Source organism: Leiobunum rupestre, chromosome 8, assembly GCF_980474605.1.
Source record: "Leiobunum rupestre chromosome 8, qqLeiRupe1.1.hap1, whole genome shotgun sequence".
Taxonomy (NCBI): domain Eukaryota; kingdom Metazoa; phylum Arthropoda; class Arachnida; order Opiliones; family Sclerosomatidae; genus Leiobunum; species Leiobunum rupestre.
This window is the reverse complement of record NC_143391.1, coordinates 14,945,384-14,951,302: the sequence shown is the minus strand read 5'-3', so window position 1 is coordinate 14,951,302 and position 5,919 is coordinate 14,945,384.

Genomic DNA, 5,919 nt, shown 5'->3' with positions numbered 1-5,919 from the left:
TATACTTCTGGGTTATATATTTAACGTCACTGTCCACAAAAACGTGTAGATGTTAACGGTTATAGTAAGTGTAGAAAGCGGCTGTTTCACGTGGCATGAAGGGCTTGTCACCACCCTCCTAAGCATTGTAACCCGGCTACCTGTTTGAGGCATTAAAAGTCTCTAGATGACTTGGGTATTAGCAAAAGTGACATAATTACCAAAAGTGCGACAATCCCTGTACTTTCATATGCTAAAGGTTTAATGAATGCTCGACTCGAGATCGATCACATAAAAGACTATTTATTGTCGCCTTTCTGGACTTTTTTTAGTCTACGGTAATATATCGTAGGTAGATGGCGATAGCATCTCCACAGATCGACGAAAAGTCACACTAACTTTGACCAGTGCTACTTAGTTCCTCCGTTCCTCTCTACGAGGCGTTATTTGTTGGTTTTAACTTCCTTCCCTCCCCAAGGCATACTTTCCCTTCTCCCCTCCCAACTTGTATTTCGCTCGTAACATTCATTATGAAATAGGTCCGATTGACACACTTTCAGTAATTATGTCACTTTTGGTATTAGCCTAGCTGTTTATTATTATTATTATCTTTTGTTTTCTCTATTTATGGGCAATTTCTATTGGAATTCAAAAAATCACAAGGTATAATAGACTCGGTTGTTACGGTTGTATCTGTTCGGTTCTATTTTATTAGGTTTATAAGCAATGGGACTTTTGGGCTTTGAAATTCTAGCCCCCAGGCACGCTGTTTCGTTACTGGGTAGAGCGAGCCGTGATATTGGTCAATATTGGTCTAATATCGATGTGGGCGGAATCAGCTCTCTCCGAACTCGTTTGTTATTGCTGGGAAGGAAGCACTCCAGATTTTCAACCTTGGGGAAGGGGCAAAAAGAAAGACATTGTTAAGCCTGGTGGATTTTTTCGTCGGTACGCTAGGGCTGTTATTGATTTGACCAGCCTAAAAAGGCTTCTATCAGGCTTTGATCAAGATCTTTTCGAGATAACATATCCCCTCTTTGTCGAGGCTTGACGAATCCAACAACGTGCCCCGCATTTTTTATCCGCCAACGGAGAAAGTGTAGTGATGCGCGGTCACCGAGGTCGTGTATCCCGCTTCGGAAGAAGAAAGGTGGTGGTGGCGGTGGTGGTTCAATACGGACGGGATAGGATGCCGCGGTGGTTGTCCAATTCCTCCCGAATCTTTCTTCTATACGCGATCCTCCTCGCGGCGTTAACTCGGAACTATTCGGCCACCCCTCCCGACCAGGAGCGCCACTCGTCCGTCGATCTCCCTCGCTTAGGAATTCTCCGCGAGTTTCTTTTTGCAGCTCGTTTCGAAATGCACTCGCGGAAAATAAGCGCTTTTGGAAAGGGTTCCATTCTGGCCAGGCTTCGCGTTTCTTTTTTGTTTCAAATGGGAAAGACGACATGTCGATTCCTTTATGGGTCTGTGGGACCGAAAATGCTCTTTGAAGTTTTCGGATCCCAGCGTTCGCCCCCTTGCAAAATGTCGAATGTTTTTCAAAAGAACCGTACGTGGAAGCGCGTAAAAAAGATACACGCGAAAAGACGAAAGGGGATTGCCACTTATACCCTCGAAACTTTGAAAAAGAGACCAGCTTCGACTACCTCTAAAGAGTTTCGGATCCTTTGCGGGGCCACTAAAGTAGAAGGACCTCTTCTTTTTTCGTCAAACCATACGCGTATACCGTTTCTTTCTAACTTATGATCTGTCTTTCTGGGTAATTAGAGATTGCTTTAAGCCAGTTACCCATTGTCGCTACTTCGAAACGTACGCCGCTAAACCTCCAGCGGCACTTCGTTGCTCCAGACTGGTGTAGGTTGGCGCGGTACGTTACGACGTCGCTGGCGTAGCCACTAGCTTTATGATACCGAGGGGGGTATCGGAGGAGGTTCGCTTAAAGAAAGGGCAAAAACCTTCGGTAGAATTACTAGAGCGTATAAATGTCGGCTTTCCTTTAATGTTTTTATGGATATTCTTCTCGGGAAATTCCTTTAATGTCCCGTTTTTCCACTCGCGCGCTGGCTGACGCGGTTCGGTAAAGAAATAAATATGTCCAACTTTCTATTACATAGCCCACTCGCGGGTATAGAAAGCGGGTAAAATGTTATAAGGTTTATTATATGATCTTCAAACGTGTTTCCAAGCACCCAGTTATCGGAGAGAAAGAGGGGTTGCCTTATACGTACCGGGCCCGAAAGAAAGTGGATCGATATCATTTTGTGTAATTTAGGGAATGGGCTTATAATACGTACCCGCGGTGATGAATGACTTTGGTATTAATCAAATTTCTAGGGTTCCCTCCCCTCCACCTTTCGTCGATGGTGTATTTTTCTACTTTGGAATATTACTCTGACCTGCCTCGACGTCTTGCCTTAAGCTTTGGCGACTTCGTCATTCGTCATCCTCCCAGCGCCATCTTTTTGTCGACCTTTTGGAGCATTTTTGGGAGTCATTGTTTGCGGACGAGACTATACTACCGGGACCCGCTACATAGTTATAATAATACGCGAAACCGTCTGACGTTTCCATCACTTGATGAATAGCCTGGAAAATCTTGCCTAGCGCGTAATCTTCCCCCTACCCGCGTTCATTCTTGTTAGATGGAAGATCAAATATTACGCTGGTATATCCTAAAAGGGGGAAATGTTCGATAGAAATAGTTACGTTGCGAATTAATACGTCCGCATCTCCGTCTAAAGGATGAGCCGGAATGGTAAATGTTGATTAAATTGTCATAGTTTCGTTCGAATTTCTCCGCTAACAAAGGAACCTATAACTTGAAACGTAAACCGTTATCAGAGATAAATATTGGTCTATATATCTCGCTTTTCGTCACAGTCAAATCTGACGCTAATCTTGGCGCTTTTAGATTCGAATTTGAGCCTAACGACGGATAAACGTACCGAGACGATTCTTGTCCGTAGAAATGACTGAAGTAAACATTCGATCATTTTCAGATTTGTAGGGAAGTGCTAAAAACATCGCGGAACGGCTGAGTGTCGAATGATTCATCTTGACTTTCTACCGCGCTCTTTTTCGGCGCTTTTCTTTCTTTCGATGTAAGAATGTGTCGTCTCGTTTTCTGGCTTGAGGAAAATTCGGCGCCTCGTTCCTCATTCGTCCTAGCCGGTAAGTCAGCCTAATTCGTTCTTTATCCGTTTAAGAATCAGACCAAAGCTATCAACTAAACCATTCCTCCTCCTCCTCCTCGGATTTTTTTTTTATATTGAGGGTAACGAAAGCGGGCCGCGTTAAAAAAGTATCTTTGAAAGACGGTTAAGTTTTACGAAATCGGTGGTTGTTCGGCAAAGGCAGACGACACCGTCTAATGTTCTCCAAATCCGCGCGGATGAGGGTGTGATGGCGCGCTATATCCGCTCGGGTAGGTCTCTGGAGTAAAAAGAGAGAGTGAAGGCCTTCCCCCATCTCATGAATGTTTCAAGAAACGACAACAGATGTCATCTATCAGCTCTCTATATATCGGCTTTCGTGACGCGCCCTGCCCACGGATGTTATATACTCCCCGACGTAAGGATAAATAGTCAAGTCCAGCAACTTTTCCGTATAGGGTGCGCGTACTTAGCGAGGATATAATCTGTCGTTGGGCGCGACTCTTTTTTTTGAAGAAAACAAGTAGTCATCTTCCGCTTCGTATAAGTATACACTCTACTCCATTCTGGTTCTCTTTCTCGCTTGTCAATTTCGAGGAATAGCCGCGTAGCTGCCGCCAGTCGAGCTCGATCTCGGTCGTTGCTTAGTTGGGCACGTACCGGGATGACACGTGAGCGAGGCTCTTTGCCCAGATATCAAGCCGAGAACGAATAGGATAGAAATAAGAAGGTAAAAATTGAAATAATCTAGGCCACTCCAATCGGAATGTTGGCGAACGCTCTAGCCAAGAGAGAGGGCGCGTGGGGGAGTGATTTTCACGGTATCGAGGATAGATGGTTTTGGGACTGCTTTTTTATTCAGACGCATTGTCAGCCGTCTTGCTGCGGATCATATTAAGGAAAATCCGTGATAAATTGATGCCGGTTATATAGTTTACTTCCGTATACTGATAGTCGCTCCCGATGCGTATAAACGAGGCGCGTCAACGCGTTCCGCTCCTATAATTCGTCATTCGTACCGCCAATGTTTATTCGTCATACTTGGCGAATAAAAATACCCTTTCCTTCGCTATCCTTCCATTCGCCTCGATTGAATAAGAGATGTCGCTGACAAACAAGCGCCGAAACGCTATCGAATTAATTAACGAAGCCACTGCGCGTTTCAATTTGGAAAGCTGCCGATACGCGACTGAAGGTCCTTATCTAGAAATAAATGTTACCTAGCACGACACGCTTTCAACTTCGTCACCGTTAAATAAAAACCACGTATCTTTTCGGTGGCCTTTTTGAGAAAAATTGATTTTTAATTTTGAAAGGACTTGTGAAATCGCGTGTTTGGTTTTTACACGTGAGTTAATTTTATAGTTAAATAATTTCGTTTCAATATTAAATTTATGAGAATTTTAATTTAAAAATATTTTGCTAAAGGGGAATTTTTAGAAATACGTGGTCTTGAGTGAGATAGGAGCTGACAATAAGTAAGATACGTGCTTTTGCGCGAATTGCGTTGTGAATATCAAAGATACGTTTAAATGTTTTCTTGATTTAAAAATAGAAATTCAATCGCAACCTATTAATGGTTTTAATGTTATATATGTAAATTGGGGTGTAAAATCTAAATATGTCAATTTTTACAAAACCACGTATCTCAAGTTACGTGTTTTTGTTTTAACGACTTGTAGGGCCTCCAACTTCCTTTTTTAACTGCATACTATTTGGGTGAAGAGTTACAAGAGGCTGCTCTATTGAGAAATTAAAGATAGCGTTATGTTAAAAAAAATAGATAATTACATTTCGGTGTCAATCTGAAACTCTTTAACATTCTGTATTGTTTTTTCATTGTCCTGCAGTATAGTATATTTATCCTTTTATCATTCGGAATTCTAATATTTTGAATGGGGCTTCATTAAAAACATTTCCTCACAACTCTGTTTGAAATATCCTTAGTTTACTAAGAATTATATTTAATTCATTTTTATCACTTAGGTTCAACTTAACATTGTGAGGTTAATCAGCTAACTCTGAGGTCTGCAGAATTACGTCTTCAGTGACGGTTCTCTTTTGAAATCGTCAGTCACGATACAATATAACTTTTATTCACCCTGTAGCAAACAGTTTTCCTCAATCAAATGCACTCCAGGATTTTGACTAAAGATAGAAGAACGAGTTGAAATAAATAAACAATATTTAAATCCCTATATTTTAATGCTAGGATTAGCTTTTCAAAGTTATTTGTCATAAAATTGTAAAAAACATATCCATCTATTTCTTCTTATGATAGACCATCCAAAATTACACTTTAATCAAAAGACGGTTTAATTTAGCGCAAGCTTCAAATGTTCCTCGCAAGGTGGCGTTAGTGCAAATTTAACGGCTATTAAAGGCTCAAAATTGCGTGTGAAGGTAGGAGAAAAGTAACAGGTTTTATTCACTTTTGAACTTAACACAAATTTTAAACACTTTTTATAATGAAAATACAGCTTTGAGTCCAGTACTAATATTGGTTTAGGTTTAATTTCTAGTTGTATTTCAAAGCAGATCATACCAACATTTTATCGATAGTTCATTTATTGCCAACATTTTTGAAATAGTTGGAAGCTGGGAAGTTCGTGAGCTGCCCTGTTACAAAAGCCAAAATTTAAATTTTGTACGATGTCGTCTTAATTCATATTAAATATTAACATTGTAAATATTCATTATAATATTTATTTAGGCACAATTAATTATTGGTAAAAATACTTTATCTTAATAAATTAATTGCAATAATCTTTAAAACTTAAACTT